We start from the raw sequence: 17,795 nt of genomic DNA, 5'->3' as shown, positions 1-17,795 counted from the left end.
CCTGTACACTGCCCTGACCAGACAATGGCTGACTGTCATCAAGGCTTTCCTCTTCCTCTGGTGCAGACGCCTTATCCTTTATGTGCGTCAAACTTTGCATCAGCAGACACATTAGGGGGATTCTCATGCTTATTATGGCGTTGTCTGCACTAACCAGCCATGTGCATTCCTCAAAACACTGAAGGACTTGACACATGTCTTGTATCTTCGACCACTGCACACCTGACAACTCCATGTCTGCCATCCTACTGCCTGCCGTGTATGTGTATCCTCCCACAAAAACATAACAGCCCGCCTCTGTTGGCACAGTCTCTGAAGCATGCGCAGTGTTGAGTTCCACCTTGTTGCAACGTCTATGATTAGGCGATGCTGGGGAAGGTTCAAAGACCGCTGATAGGTCTGCATACGGCTGGAGTGTACAGGAGAACGTCGGATATGTGAGCAAAGTCCACGCACTTTGAGGAGCAGGTCGGAGAACCCAGGATAAGTTTTCAATAAGCACTGCACCATCAGGTTTAAGGTGTGAGCCAGGCAAGGAATGTGTTTCAGTTGGGAAAGGAAGATGGCAGCCATGAAATTCCTTCCGTTATCACTCACTACCTTGCCTGCCTCAAGATCTACTGTGCCCAGCCACGACTGCGTTTCTTGTTGCAAGAACTCGGACAGAACTTCCGCGGTGTGTCTGTTGTCGCCCAAACACTTCATAGCCAATACAGCCTGCTGACGCTTGCCAGTAGCTGGCCCATAATGGAACAACTGGTGTGCAACAGTGTCAGCTGCCGATGGAGTGGTTGGCCGACTGCGGTCTGTGGAAGAGCTGTCGCTTCTGCAGGAGGACGAGGAGGAGGAGGAGGGGGTGCGAACGCCTACAGCCAACTGTTTCCTAGACCGTGGGCTAGGCAGAACTGTCCCGAAATTGATGTCCCCTGTGGACCCTGCATCCACCACATTCACCCAGTGTGCCGTGATGGACACGTAACGTCCCTGGCCATGCCTACTGGTCCATGCATCTGTAGTCAGGTGCACCTTTGTACTCACAGATTGCCTGAGTGCATGGACGATGCGCTGTTTAACATGCTGGTGCAGGGCTGGGATGGCTTTTCTGGAAAAAAAGTGTCGACTGGGTAGCTCGTAGCGTGGTTCAGCGTACTCCATCAGGGCTTTGAAAGCTTCGCTTTCAACTAACCGGTAGGGCATCATCTCTAACGAGATTAGTCTAGCTATATGGGCGTTAAAACCCTGTGTACGCAGATGCGAGGATAAGTACTTCCTTTTTCTAACCAGAGTCTCATGTAGGGTGAGCTGGACTGGAGAGCTGGAGAGCGTGGAACTTGCGGGTGTGCCGGTGGACATGGCAGACTGAGAGACGGTTGGAGACGGTATTGTTTCCGCCGGTGCCCTAGATGCAATATTTCCTCCTACAAAACTGGTGATTCCCTGACCCTGACTGCTTTTGGCTGGCAAAGAAACCTGCACAGATACTGCCGGTGGTGCGGAAAATGGTGGCCTTACAGTGACGGAAGGTATGTTGCGTTGCTGACTAGCTTCATTGGCCGAGGGTGCTACAACCTTAAGGGACGTTTGGTAGTTAGTCCAGGCTTGAAAATGCATGGTGGTTAAATGTCTATGCATGCAACTTGTATTGAGACTTTTCAGATTCTGACCTCTGCTTAAGCTAGTTGAACATTTTTGACAGATGACTTTGCGCTGATCAATTGGATGTTGTTTAAAAAAATGCCAGACTGCACTCTTCCTAGCATCGGATCCCTTTTCAGGGATTGCAGACTGAGCTTTAACCGGATGGCCACGCTGTCCTCCAACAGGTTTTGGCTTTGACACGCGTTTTGGGCCAGATACGGGCCCGGCAGATGGAACCTGTTGCGATGTTGATGCCTGCTGCGGCCCCTCCTCCACCTCCGCTTCTGAACTACTGCCGCCTGCACCCTGTTCCCCCAATGGCTGCCAATCGGGGTCAACAACTGGGTCATCTATTACCTCCTCTTCTAGCTCGTGTGCAACTTCGTCTGTGTCACCGTGTCGGTCGGTGGTATAGCATTCGTGACGGGGCAACATAGTCTCATCAGGGTCTGATTGTGGATCAGTACCCTGAGAGGGCAATGTTGTGGTCTGAGTCAAAGTACCAGCATAGTAGTCTGGCTGTGGCTGTGCATCAGTGCACTCCATGTCAGAATCTACTTGTAATGGGCATGGCCTGTTAAGTGTTTCACTTTCTAAGCCAGGGACGGTATGTGTAAAGAGCTCCATGGAGTAACCCGTTGTGTCGCCTGCTGCATCCTTCTCTCTTGTTGTTGTTTTTGCTGAAGAGGACAAGGAAGCGACTTGTCCCTGACCGTGAACATCCACAAGCGACGCGCTGCTTTTACATTTACCAGTTTTAGAAGAGGAGGCAAAAGAGCTAGAGGCTGAGTCTGCAAGGTAAGCCAAAACTTGCTGTTGCTGCTCCGGCTTTAAAAGCGGTTTTCCTACTCCCAGAAAAGAGAGCGTTCGAGGCCTTGTGTAGCCAGACGACGAACCTGGCTCCACAGCTCCAGACTTAGGTGGAATATTTTTTTTCCCACGACCACCTGATGCTCCACTACCACTACCATCATTACCAGCTGACAATGAACGCCCACGGCCACGACCTCTTGCACCAGACTTCCTCATTGTTTTAAAAACTTAACCAAAGTAACTTTATTTGTTGCTGTCAAACAACTTACACGGTGGCCTATAACTTCAGTATGATTTCAATATCCCTTTACAGGTTGGTGAGACCACAAGGAAAATCAGGCACAATGTTACACACTCTGTTTTCTGTGGCACCAAATCACAGAGATGCCACACACGCAGGACTGTCACTCAAGCACAAATGTCAATATTAATCTCCCACTGTTTTATTGTTTTGTTTTTTTTCAGGGAGACTTTATAAACAAAATAAAATAAAATAATTTTAAAAGGAAGAATTTAGAAACCAAATAAAATAAAATGATTTTTTCAGGGACAATTTAGAAACCAAATAAAAAAACAAAAAAAGGCTTTCTATGGCCCACTGAGTGAGAGATGGCACACACAGGAGTCAGGAGTGGCACACAAGCCCAGAGGCCAATATTTTTCTCCCACTGATTGATGTAGTGATTTTTTCAGGTAGATTTGGGAACCCAAATCAAGCAAAAAAAATAAATAGGCTTTCTATGGCCCACAATTTGAGAGAGAGAGAGAGATGGCACACCCAGGAGTCAAGACTGGCACACAAGCAGAAAGGGCAATTTCCCACTGTTTTATTTATTTATTTTTTTTCAGGGAGACTTTAGAAACAAAATAAAATAAAATGATTTTTTCAGGAAGAATTTAGAAACCAAATAAAATAAAATGATTTTTTCAGGGACAATTTAGAAACCAAATAAAAAAACAAAAAAAGGCTTTCTATGGCCCACTGAGTGAGAGATGGCACACACAGGAGTCAGGAGTGGCACACAAGCCCAGAGGCCAATATTTTTCTCCCACTGATTGATGTACTGATTTTTTCAGGTAGATTTTGGAACCCAAATCAAGCAAAAAAATAAATAGGCTTTCTATGGCCCACAATTTGAGAGAGAGAGAGAGATGGCACACCCAGGAGTCAAGACTGGCACACAAGCAGAATGGGCAATATTAATCTCCCACCTATTTTTTTTTTTTTTCAGGGAGACTTTAGAAACAAAATAAAATAAAATGATTTTTTCAGGAAGAATTTAGAAACCAAATAAAATAAAATGATTTTTTCAGGGACAATTTAGAAACCAAATAAAAAAACAAAAAAAGGCTTTCTATGGCCCACTGAGTGAGAGATGGCACACACAGGAGTCAGGAGTGGCACACAAGCCCAGAGGCCAATATTTTTCTCCCACTGATTGATGTACTGATTTTTTCAGGTAGATTTTGGAACCCAAATCAAGCAAAAAAATAAATAGGCTTTCTATGGCCCACAATTTGAGAGAGAGAGAGAGATGGCACACCCAGGAGTCAAGACTGGCACACAAGCAGAAAGGGCAATATTAATCTCCCACCTATTTTTTTTTTTTCAGGGAGACTTTAGAAACAAAATAAAATAAAATGATTTTTTCAGGAAGAATTTAGAAACCAAATAAAATAAAATGATTTTTTCAGGGACAATTTAGAAACCAAATAAAAAAACAAAAAAAGGCTTTCTATGGCCCACTGAGTGAGAGATGGCACACACAGGAGTCAGGAGTGGCACACAAGCCCTGAGGCCAATATTTTTCTCCCACTGATTGATGTACTGATTTTTTCAGGTAGCTTTTGGAACCCAAATCAAGCAAAAAAATAAATAGGCTTTCTATGGCCCTCAATTTGAGAGAGAGAGAGAGATGGCACACCCAGGAGTCAAGACTGGCACACAAGCAGAAAGGGCAATATTAATCTCCCACTGTTTTATTTTATTTATTTTTTTCAGGGAGACTTTAGAAACAAAATAAAATAAAATTATTTTTTCAGGAAGAATTTAGAAACCAAATAAAATAAAATGATTTTTTCAAGGACAATTTAGAAACCAAATAAAAAAATAAAAAAAAACGCTTTCTATGCCCCACTGAGTGAGAGATGGCACACACAGGAGTCAGGAGTGGCACACAAGCCCAGAGGCCAATATTTTTCTCCCACTGATTGATGTAGTGATTTTTTCAGGTAGATTTTAGAACCCAAATCAAGCAAAAAAATAAATAGGCTTTCTATGGCCCACTGAGTGAGAGATGGCACACACAGGAGTCAGGAGTGGCACACAAGCCCTGAGGCCAATATTTTTCTCCCACTGATTGATGTAGTGATTTTTTCAGGTAGATTTTAGAACCCAAATCAAGCAAAAAAATAAATAGGCTTTCTATGGCCCACTGAGTGAGAGATGGCACACACAGGAGTCAGGAGTGGCACACAAGCCCTGAGGCCAATATTTTTCTCCCACTGATTGATGTAGTGATTTTTTCAGGTAGATTTTAGAACCCAAATCAAGCAAAAAAATAAATAGGCTTTCTATGGCCCACTGAGTGAGAGATGGCACACACAGGAGTCAGGAGTGGCACACAAGCCCTGAGGCCAATATTTTTCTCCCACTGATTGATTTATTGATTTTTTCAGGTAGGATTTAGAACCCAAATCAAGCAAAAAAATAAATAGGCTTTCTATGGCCCACTGAGTGAGAGATGGCACACACAGGGATGGCACTCTAGCAGAAATGCCAATCTTAATCTCCCACAAAAAACAAACAAACAGGGACTGTCCTACAATTACTATCTCCCTGCAGTAATCTCAGCCAGGTATGGCAGGCAGCAATAAGGAGTGGACTGATGCACAAATTAAATAAAAAGTGTGGACAAACAAACAAGATAGCTGTGCAGAACGGAAGGAACAACAGGATTTGTGCTTTGAAAAAAGCAGTTGGTTTGCACAGCGGCGTACACACAGCAATGCAGCTATCAGGGAGCCTTCTAGGGCAGCCCAATGAGCTACAGCGCTGAGAAAAAAAAAAAAAATGTAGCTTCCACTGTCCCTGCACACCGAAGGTGGTGTTGGACAGTGGAAATCGCTACAGCACAAGCGGTTTGGTGGTTAATGGACCCTGCCTAACACTATCCCTGCTTCTGACGAAGCGGCAGCAACCTCTCCCTAAGCTCAGATCAGCAGCAGTAAGATGGCGGTCGGCGGGAACGCCCCTTTATAGCCCCTGTGACGCCGCAGACAGCAAGCCAATCACTGCAATGCCCTTCTCTAAGATGGTGGGGACCAGGACCTATGTCATCACGCTGCCCACACTCTGCGTTCACCTTCATTGGCTGAGAAATGGCGCTTTTCGCGTCATTGAAACGCGACTTTGGCGCAAAAGTCGCGTACCGCATGGCCGACCCCGCACAGGGGTCGGATCGGGTTTCATGAAACCCGACTTTGCCAAAAGTCGGCGACTTTTGAAAATGAACGACCCGTTTCGCTCAACCCTAGTCGTGACATCATTTCAGCAGCCAATCACAGCCATGCCAGTAGTTACATGTCCACCATGCAGAACAGGATGTGCCCACGCTTCAAATCATTCCTCATTGGCTGATTCATAAAAACCCGGGAGTTTGCATGATGGGAATTTCCGATTCCGGTTTCCGATACACTGAAAGTATCGGAACTCGGTATCGGAATTCCGATACTGTGAATATCGGCCGATACCCGATACTTGCGGTATCGGAATGCTCAACACTACTTACCAACGATCACGACCAGCGATACAACCTGGCCGTGATCGTTGGTAAGTCGTTGGGTGGTCGCTGGGGAGCTGTCACACAGACAGCTCTCCAGCGACCAATGATCCGAGGAAGGACTTCGGCATCGTTGAAACTGTCTTCAACGATGCCGATGTCCCCGAGTAACCAGGGTAAACATCGGGTTACTAAGTGCAGGGCCATGCTTAGTAACCCGATATTTACCCTGGTTACCATTGTAAAAGTTAAAAAAAAAAACAGTAGATACTCACATTCCGATGTCTGTCACGTCCCCCACCATCAGCTTCCCGCACTGACTGTGTCAGCGCCGGCCGTAAAGCAGAGCACAGTACAGTACAGTACACAGTACAGTACGTACTCACATTCTGATGTCTGTCACGTCCCCCGCCGTCAGCTTCCCTGCACTGACTGTCAGCGCCGGCCATAAAGCAGAGCACAGCGGAGACGTCACTCCGCTGTGCCCTGCGCTTAGTAACCCGATATTTACCCTGGTTACAAGTGAACACATCGCTGGATCAGCGTCACACACGCCGATCCAGCGATGACAGCGGGTGATCAGCGACCAAAAAAAGGTCCTGAACATTCCCCAGCGACCAACGATCTCCCAGCAGGGGCCTGATCGTTGGTCGCTGTCACACATAACGAGATCGTTAACGGGATCGTTGCTACGTCACCAAAAGCGTGACGTTGCAACGATATCGTTAACGAAATCGTTATGTGTGAAGGTACCTTTAGGGTCTACTTGATTAACAGCCCGGAGTGCCTCTTGCAAATTAAGAGCATAATCCCGGAATACTGTCTTGGACTTTTTGTTTACACCCGAAGAACTTCATTTTTATCTCTGCAGTGGGGTGGGTGTCAAAAGTAACTTTAAGCTTAGCAAAGATCTGCACAGTCCATTTATTCACCGCTGGCCAGGATTTCACCTCCCTCAGGGCCGCTCCGGACAGTTGGCCAGTTAAAATGTTAATCTTCTGATGTTCTGTCAAGGGATAAACTTCAAACAGGCTACAGAGTCTTTCTTTAAAGTCATCTAATGTGTGCGATTCTCCAGAATATTGCGGGAGCCAGGCTGCTTCAGCTATGTATGGCATGGACAGGGGCATGATGGCCGCTGTAGCTGTGGCGGAGTCTGGCCGGCCTATGGGAGCTGCGGCCTCGACTGACGGTGAGGGGACTGGGGCTGCGTTCTCCGCCGGGCTCGGGGGCATCACTGGGCCTGCGGGCACGTCTGCCGTGGAGCCTGGGGGTGCTATTATGTCTGCGGCTGCGACCGCTGCCAACTCCCCTCCCGAATTAGACATGGCTCTTTCCCCTCGCTAACCTGATAGAAACTGGCGTCTCCTCTCGTGGCTCCGCTGTACGACATCTTCACTTCCGGTGTCCCGTTCTTCCTGCTTCGCGCTCTTTTTGGCTAGCTCCGCCCATGAAGGTATGTCTCCTCCCCATCACGCTCCACGCGACGCGGCAATGGTGGCAGTTCTGGCGGTCTTTTACAGTGAACAGTCCCACAATAAAGTATGGTCCAGGCACAGTTCTTTTAGGTGCACATGACCCGATTTATGACGTTTAGTAGATCCTGTTCGTGACGCCAAAGTTGGAGCGCCCCCATGGGGCCCATGGGGCTCTGGGGTACTCGGTACCAGGTCCTGCGGTTCACAGGGGGATGTCACGGTGACTGACCAGGTCCTTGGCCCTGGGGCGTCCGTGTAAAAGGGAAAGGTCTTTAAAGGGATAAAGTTTGTGTTCGTGACGCCACCTGTGGTATTCGGTCAGGGTGACCGACACTGCTTTAAGGGGTCCACTGGGGTGATGCTATGGCAGCTAGATGGTATACCTTCCCACAGGTGAAGTGTATCCCCAGGGCTTCCCAGTGTGTAGATGGTGAATGATGAATAGCGCAGTGAAGAAAGAGGACACAAGGTTGCAGTCTCTTTACCTTTACTGAAGACTTCAGCATCCACAGTCCAGGGCACCAGATCACAGGGCAGGCAGAGTCCGGCCGGTTTGGAGGCAAGTCCAGAGTCCCCTTGTCCAGGTGGAAATAAAAGCCTTCCTCTAGTGCCGTGGTGGTGTAGTCCCTTACTGCTAAGCTTCTCATAAGGTCCTTGCAACTGTTGTAGATGTTATGTCTCTTTCTGTCCCCCATATAGGATAGGACAAACCCGTATGACTGGTGGCTTGAGGCTGTTTATAGGGACTCTATCATGCCCCAGCCTTTAAGGGGTGCCACCATGCCTCCTGGGTGTAGGGGCAGACGGGTAATGTGAAATTAGCTGTCCTGCTGGTCTCTGGAGCAAAGCATAAAGGTCCTTACTCCCTCGGTGTTCCGGCTACCATGCAGGGCTGGTCCCCTTCTGGTATCGTCTCCTTTGCTTCCTCTCCTTACACGCTCGCTGCAATACAATTCTGCCTTCAATGTCTCTTTCTGGGAGCTGCAGCTCTGAGGGCATGCACAGCTCCTTTAACCTTCCATCCTCCTCAGACTACTGTCTGGAACGTTCTAGCTTTCCCTACAGACTACCAGTTATATCTATATGGGGAGTGACCTAATAAGTAGGAGCAGAAGCTCCCCCTGGTGGCCTGGAGTGTAAACTGTGTTGCATGTTTGTGGTACCTGGATGCAGTTATCCTTCTTTGCCTCCAAACGTAGCATCACTCTCCCTGAGAGGAAAGCAATACCACTGCGAAGACCAGGACCCTGGGGCTCCACATATACAGAGCTCCTGTTTATAATGTCACTGGTGGTCACTGTATTACCTGTGCACCGACACTATATACAGAGCTTCTGTTTATAATGTAACTGGTGATCACTAGTGATGAGCGAATATACTCGTTACTCGAGATTTCCCGAGCATGCTTGGGTGTCCTCCGAGTATTTTTTAGTGCTCAGAAATTAAGTTGAATGTTTTATATCTGTTAGCCAGCATAAGTACATGTGGGGATTCCCTAGCAACCGTGCAACCCCCACATGTACTTATGCTGGTTAACAGATGTAAATCATTCTGCTGCGGCAATAACAACTAAATTTCCGTGCACTAATAAATACTCGGAGGACAGCAGGAAATCTCGAGTAATGAGTATATTCGCTCATCACTAGTGGTCACTGTTACCTATACACTAACACTATATACAGAACTCCTATGTATAATGTCTCTGGTGATCACTGTATTACCTGTACACTGACACTATATACAGAGCTCCTGTGTATAATGTCACTGATGATCATTGTATTACCTGTACACTGACACTATATACAGAGCTCCTCTGTATAATGTCACTGGTGGTAATAACATTGTTGTTAGTATTGTGGTTTGTATTCATGATCAGTATTGTAGTATTCAGTATTGGTAATTTTTGGTCTGGTCATGGTATGGAGGTATTTATCACCTATATGTGGTATTATTCGATCACTATGTGGTGGAATGTGTAGTCTAGTTATGGTGTGGTGGTATTTCTCCTTGTATCTGGTATTATTTGCTCACTATATTCTGGTAATATGTGGTGTTATTCGGTCACTATGTGGTGGAATGTGTAGTCTAGTTATGGTGTGGCTGTATTTCTCCATGTACGTGGTATTGTTTGGTCCCTATATCCTGGTAATATGTGGTGTTATTCAGTTACTATGTGATGATAATATGTGGTCTGATCATGGTGTGGCGGTATTTGTTCCTTGGATGTAGTATTATTTTGTCACTATGTGGTTGTAATATGTGATCTGGTCATGGTGAGGTGGTATTTCTTCCTGTATGTGGTATTATTGGTCTTGGTACAGTGGAATGTGTTGTGTATGGCGGTCATTTGTTCTCTCTGATATTAATTAGGAGAAGATTCTTTATTTCCATTAGAGATTAGATACTTGGATCACAGCATCAGAGAGGCACTTGTCCGCTCCCCCGTGCTCCAATCCCACCCCCCGTGCTCCAATCCAACCCCCCTGCATTCCGATCCACCCCCCGTGCTCCAATCCACCCCCCGTGCTCCGATCCACCCCCATGCTCCAATCCACCCCCCCGCGCTCCGATTCACCCCCCCATGCTCCGATCCACCCCCCCCCCGTGCTCCCCCCACCCCATCATACTTACAGAGCCTCCTGGGGTCCGTCCGTCTTCTCCATGGGCGCCGCCATCTTCCAAAATGGCGGGTGAATGCGCAGTGCGCCCGACGAATCTGCTGGCCGGCAGATTCGTTCCAATGTGCATTGTGATCACTGTGATAAAACCTATCACAGTGATCAAAATTAAAAAAATAGTAAATGACCCCCCCCCCCTTTGTCACCCCCATAGGTAGGGACAATAATTAAATAAAGAATTTTTTTTTTCCACTAAGGTTGGGGTTAGAACTAGGGTTAGGGTTAGGGTTTCGGTATGTGCACACGTATTCTGGTCCTCTGCGGATTTTTCCGCAGCGGATTTGATAAATCCGCAGTGCTAAGCCGCTGCGGATTTATGGCGGACTTACTGCGGTTTTTCTGTGCATTTCACTGCGGTTTTACAACTGTGATTTTCTATTAGAGCAGTTGTAAAACCGCTGCGGAATCCGAAGAAGTGACATGCTGCGGAATGTAAACCGCTGCGTTTCCATGCAGTTTTTCTGCAGCATGTGTACAGCGATTTTTGTTTCCCATAGGTTTACATTGAACTGTAAACTCATGGGAAACTGCTGCGGATCCGCAGCGTTTTCCGCAGCGTGTGCACATACCTTTAGAATTAGGCCATGAGAACATGGTGCGGATTTGGCTGCGGACCCGCAGCGGATTGGCCGCTGCGGATTCGCAGCAGTGTTCCATCAGGTTTACAGTTCCATGTAAACCTATGGAAAACCAAATCCGCTGTGCACATGGTGCGGAAAATACCGCGCGGAAACGCTGCGTTGTATTTTCCGCAGCATGTCAATTCTTTGTGCGGATTCCGCAGCGTTTTACACCTGTTCCTCAATAGGAATCCGCAGGTGAAATCCACACAAAAAACACTGGAAATCCGCGGTAAAGTGCCTTTTACCCACGGATTTTTCAAAAATGGTGCTGAAAAATCTCACACGAATCTGCAACGAGGGCACATAGCCTTAGGGTTAGAGTTGGAATTAGGGTTGTGGTTAGGGTTGTGATTAGGGTTATGGCTACAGTTGGGATTAGGGTTAGGGGTGTGTTGGGGTTAGTGTTGGAGGTAGAATTGAGGGGTTTCCACTGTTTAGGCACATCAAGGGTCTCCAAACGCAACATGGCGCCACCATTGATTCCAGCCAATCTTGTATTCAAAAAGTCAAATGGTGCTCCCTCACTTCCGAGCCCCAACGTGTGCCCAAACAGTGGTTTACCCCAACATATAGGGTACCAGCATACTCAGGACAAACTGCGCAACAATTACTGGAGTCCAATTTCTCCTGTTACCCTTGTGAAAATAAAAAATTGCTTGCTAAAACATCATTTTTGAGGAAAGAAAAATGATTTTTTTATTTTCACGACTCTGCGTTGTAAACGTCTGTGAAGCACTTGGGGGTTCAAAGTGCTCACCACATATCTAGATAAGTTCCTTGGGGGGTCTAGTTTCCAAAATGGGGTCACTTGTGGGGGTTTCTACTGTTTAGGCACACCAGGGGCTTTGCAAACGCAAATCAAAGTCTGCATTTCAAAAGTCACTACTTCCCTTCTGAGCCCCGACGTGTGCCCAAACAGTGGTTTACCCCCACACATGGGGTATCAGCGTACTCAGGAGAAACTGGACAACAAATATTGGGGTCAAATTTCTCCTGTAACCCTTGAGAAAATAAAAAATTCTGGGCTAAAAAATTATTTTTGAGGAAAGAAAACGTATTTATTATTTTCACGGCTCTGCGTTATAAACTTCTGTGAAGCACTTAGGGGTTCAAAGTGCTCACCACATATCTAGATAAGTTCCTTTCGGGGTCTAGTTTCCAAAATGGGGTCACTTGTGTGGGGTTTCTACTGTTTAGCCACATCAGGGGCTCTGCAAACGCAACATGACGCCTGCAGAGCATTCCATCAAAGTCTGCATTTCAAAACGTTACTACTTCACTTCCGAGCCCCGGCATGTGCCCAAACAGTAGTTTACCACCACATATGGGGTATCACCGTACTCAGGAGAAACTGGACAACAAATATTGGGGTCAAATTTCTCCTGTAACCCTTGGGAAAATTAAAAAATTCTGGGCTAAATAATTATTTTTGAGGAAAGAAAACGTATTTATTATTTTCATGGCTCTGCGTTATAAACTTCTGTGAAGCACTTGGGGGTTCAAAGTGCTCACCACACATCTAGATAAGTTCCTTTCGGGGTCTAGTTTCCAAAATGGGGTCACTTGTGGGGGGTTTCTACTGTTTAGCCACATCAGGGGCTCTGCAAACGCAACGTGACGCCCGCAGAGCATTCCATCAAAGTCTGCATTTCAAAACATCACTACTTCAATTCCGAGCCCTGGCATGTGCCCAAACAGTGGTTTACCCCCACATATGGGGTATCAGCATACTTAGGAGAAACTGGACAACAACTTTTGGGGTCAAAATTCTCCTGTTACCCTTGGGAAAATAAAAAATTTCGGGCTAAAAAATCATTTTTGAGGAAAGAAATTTTTTTTTTAATTTTCATGGCTCTGCGTTATAAACTTCTGTGAAGCACTTGGGGGTTCAAAGTGCTCACCACACATCTAGATTAGTTCCTTTTGGGGTCTAGTTTCCAAAATGGGGTCATTTGTGGGGGATCTCCAATGTTTAGGCACACAGGGGCTCTCCAAACGTGACATGGTGTCCGCTTATGATTGGAGCTAATTTTCCATTTAAAAAGCCAAATGGCGTGCCTTCCCTTCCGAGCCCTGCCGTGCACCTAAACAGTGGTTTACCCCCACATATGGGGTATCAGCGTACTCAGGACAAACTGGACAACAACATTTGGGGTCCAATTTCTCCTATTACCCTTGGCAAAATAGGAAATTCCAGGCTAAAAAATCATGTTTGAGGAAAGAAAAAATTATTTTTTATTTTCATGGCTCTGCGTTATAAACTTCTGTGCTCAATATGCATCTAGATATGTTCCTTGGGGGGGTCTAGTCTCCAAAATGGGGTCATTTGTGGGGGAGCTCCAATGTTTAGGCACACAGGGGCTCTCCAAACGCGACATGGTGTCCGCTAACAATTGGAGCTAATTTTCCATTCAAAAAGTCAAATGGCGCGCTTTCCCTTCCGAGCCTTGCCGTGTGCCCAAACAGTGGTTTACCCCCACATATGAGGTATCGGCGTACTCGGGAGAAATTGCCCAACAAATTTTAGGATCCATTTTATCCTATTGCTCATGTGAAAATGAAAAAATTGAGGCGAAAATAATTTTTTTGTCAAAAAAAAGTACTTTTTCATTTTTACGGATCAATTTGTGAAGCACCTGAGGGTTAAAGTGCTCACTATGCATCTAGATAAGTTCCTTGGGGGGTCCAGTTTCCAAAATGGGGTCAATTGTGGGGGAGCTCCAATGTTTAGGCACACGGGGGCTCTCCAAACATGATATGGTGTCTGCTAAAGAGTGGAGCCAATTTTTCATTCAAAAAGTCAAATGGCGCTCCTTCCCTTCCAAGCCCTGCCGTGCGCCCAAACAGTGGTTTACCCCCACAGATGAGGTATCAGCGTACTCAGGACAAATTGGACAACAACTTTCGTGGTTCAGTTTCTCCTTTTACCATTGGGAAAATAAAAAAATTGTTGCAAAAAGATCAATTTTGTGACTAAAAAGTTAAATGTTCATTTTTTCCATCCTTGTTGCTTCTGCTGCTGTGAAGCACCTGAAGGGTTAATAAACTTCTTGAATGTGGTTTTGTGCACCTTGAGGGGTGCAGTTTTTAGAATGGTGTCACTTTTGGGTATTTTCAGCCATATAGACCCCTCAAACTGACTTCAAATGTGAGGTGGTCCCTAAAAAAAATGGTTTTGTAAATTTCGTTGTAAAAATGAGAAATTGCTGGTCAAATTTTAACCCTTATAACTTCCTAGCAAAAAAAAAAAATTTGTTTCCAAAACTGTGCTGATGTAAATTATACATGTGGGAAATGTTATTTATTAACTATTGTGTGTCACATATCTCTCTGGTTTAACAGAATAAGAATTCAAAATGTGAAAATTGCGAAATTTTCAAAATTTTCGCCAAATTTCCATTTTTATCACAAATAAACGCAGAATTTATTGACCTAAATTTACTACTAACATGAAGCCCAATATGTCACGAAAAAACACTCTCAGAACCGCTAGGATCCGTTGAAGCGTTCCTGAGTTATTACCTCATAAAGGGACACTGGTCAGAATTGCAAAAAACGGCCAGGTCATTAAGGTCAAAAAAGGCTGGGTCATGAAGGGGTTAAATCTCCCTTTACAGGTGTGTGAGACTGCAGGGAAAATCAGGCCCACTGTGTAACAGTACACAGCTTCAGTGGCAGACAGTGGCTGACAGATATGCCACTAACAGGACTGACACAGATGCACACACTGGCAATAAAAATCTCCTCCTTTTTTTATATGGGAGACTAGTGAATAAATCAGGCCCACTGTATTACAGTATATTTTCTGTGGCAGAAAATGAGTGACAGATACCACAGACAGGACTGGCACAGATGCAGATTTGCCAATATTAATCTCCTCCTTTTTTTATTTATTCTGGGAGACTAGTGAATAAATCAGGCCAACTGTATTACAGTATATTTTCTGTGGCAGAAAATGACTGACAGATGCCACAGACAGGACTGGCACAGATGCAGATTTGCTAATATTAATCTCCCCCTTTTTTTTTCTGGGAGACTAGTGAATAAATCTGGCCCACTGTACTACAGTATATTTTCTGTGGCGAAAAATGACAGACAGACACCACAGACAGGACTGGCACAGATGCAGATTTGCCAATATTAATCTCCCCCTTTTTTATTTATTCTGGGAGACTAGTGAATAAATCAGGCCCACTGTATTACAGTATATTTTCTGTGGCAGAAAATGCCTGACAGATGCCACAGACAGGACTGGCACAGATGCAGATTTGCCAATATTAATCTTCCCCTTTTTTCTGGGAGACTAGTGAATAAATCTGGCCCACTGTATTACAGTATATTTTCTGTGGCAACAAATGACAGATACCACAGACAGGACTGGCACAGATGCAGATTTGCCAATATTAATCTCCCCCTTTTTTTCTGGGAGACTAGTGAATAAATCTGGCCCACTGTATTACAGTATATTTTCTGTGGCAGAAAATGAGTGACAGATACCACAGACAGGACTGGCACAGATGCAGATTTGCCAATATTAACCTCCCCCTCTTTTTTTTTATATGGGAGACCAGTGAATAAATCAGGCCCACTCTATTACAGTATAGATTCTGTGGCAGAAAATGAGTGACAGATGCCACAGACAGGACTGGCACAGATTCAGATTTGCCAATATTAATCACCCCCCCTTTTTTTATTTATTCTGGGAGACTAGTGAATAAATCTCGCCCACTGTATTACAGTATATTTTCTGTGGCAAAAAATGACAGAGAGATACCACAGACAGGACTGGCACAGATGCAGATTTGTCAATATTAATCTCCCCCTCTTTTTTTTATATGGGAGACCAGTGAATAAATCAGGCCCACTGTATTACAGTATAGTTTCTGTGGCAGAAAATGAGTGACAGATACCACAGACAGGACTGGCACAGATGCAGATTTGCCAATATTAATCTCCCCCTTTTTTAATTATTCTGGGAGACTAGTGAATAAATCAGGCCCACTGTATTACAGTATATTTTCTGTGGCAGAAAATGCCTGACAGATGCCACAGACAGGACTGGCACAGATGCAGATTTGCCAATATTAATCTCCCCCTTTTTTATTTTTTCTGGGAGACTAGTGAATAAATCTAGCCCACTGTATTACAGTATATTTTCTGTGGCAGAAAATGACTGACAGATGCCACAGACAGGACTGGCACAGATGCAGATTTGCCAATATTAATCTCCCCCCTTTTTTTTCTGGGACACTAGTGAATAAATCTAGCCCACTGTATTACAGTATATTTTCTGTGGCAGAAAATGACTGACAGATGCCACAGACAGGACTGGCAGAGATGCAGATTTGCCAATATTAATCTCCCCCTTTTTTATTTTTTCTGGGAGACTAGTGAATAAATCTCGCCCACTGTATTACAGTATAGTTTCTGTGGCAGAAAATGACTGACAGAGATACCGCAGACAGGACTGGCGCAGATGCACTGATTGGCAATATAAATCTCTCTTTTTAGGTGTGGGACAGTGCAGAAAAATACAGGCCCACTGTTTTACACTACACAGTTTCAGGGGCAGAAAGTGGCTTGAAGATATCTATCTATCTATCTGTCTATCTATCTATCTAGCTATCTATATATATATATATATAAAGGGACTGTACTACAATTACTATCTCCCTACAATAATCTCAGAAAAGTATGGCAGGCAGCAATAAAAAGGACTGCTGCACACAAAAGTGTGGACAAACAAACAAGATAGCTGTGCAGAAAGGATTTGTGCTTTGAAAAAAGCAGTTGGTTTGCATAGCGGCGTACAAACAGCAATGCAGCTATCAGGGAGCCTTATAAGCTGCAGAGCTGATGCACAGAAATCTAGCCTCCACTGTCCCTGCAAAGAAAAGGTGGTGTTGGACAGTGGAAATCGCTGCAGCACAAGCGGTTTGGCGGTGAATGTACCCTGCTTAACGCTATCCCTGCTTCTGACGAAGCGGCAGCAACCTCTCCCTATGCTCAGATCGGCAGCAGTAAGATGGCGGTCGGCGTGCACGCCCCTTTATAGCCCCTGTGACGCCGCAGAAAGCAAGCCAATCACTGCCATGCCCTTCTCTAAGATGGTGGGGACCAGGACCTATGTCATCACGCTGCCCACACTCTGCGTCCACCTTCATTGGCTGAGAAATGGTGCTTAACGCGTCATATGAAACGCGACTTTGGCGCGAAGGTCGCCGACCGCGTGGCCGACCCCACACAGGGATCGGGTCGGGTTTCATGAAACCCGACTTTGCCAAAAGTCGGCGACTTATGAAAATGACCGATCCGTTTCGCTCAACCCTACCCGGCACTGCCGCCAGCACTCGGGACCGGAGTGTGTAGCTGCATAGAAATAAATGCAGCCGCATTCTCTGGTCCTGAGTTCCGGTGGCAGTGCCGGGTATTGATGCGAGAGACTCGCGTGAGTTTCTCGCATCACACTCGCAAGTGTTAGCCCGGCCTTACATGTGTTATTTTCAGGCTCCCCATAAAAGCCTATAGAGAAAAAAGCCCCAAAACTGCACAGTTCAGCAGCATCTTTAGGCCGGAGTCACGATACCATGCAACACGACTGAATGCTATGTGATAAACATACATAGTAACATAGTAACATAGTTAGTAAGGCCGAAAAAAGACATTTGTCCATCCAGTTCAGCCTATATTCCATCATAATAAATCCCCAGATCTACGTCCTTCTACAGAACCTAATTGTATGATACAATATTGTTCTGCTCCAGGAAGACATCCAGGCCTCTC

This window comes from Ranitomeya imitator, chromosome 1 (assembly GCF_032444005.1).
Source record: "Ranitomeya imitator isolate aRanImi1 chromosome 1, aRanImi1.pri, whole genome shotgun sequence".
NCBI lineage: Eukaryota > Metazoa > Chordata > Amphibia > Anura > Dendrobatidae > Ranitomeya > Ranitomeya imitator.
The sequence above is the reverse complement of the archived record's forward strand: the minus strand, read 5'-3'. Positions refer to the sequence as shown.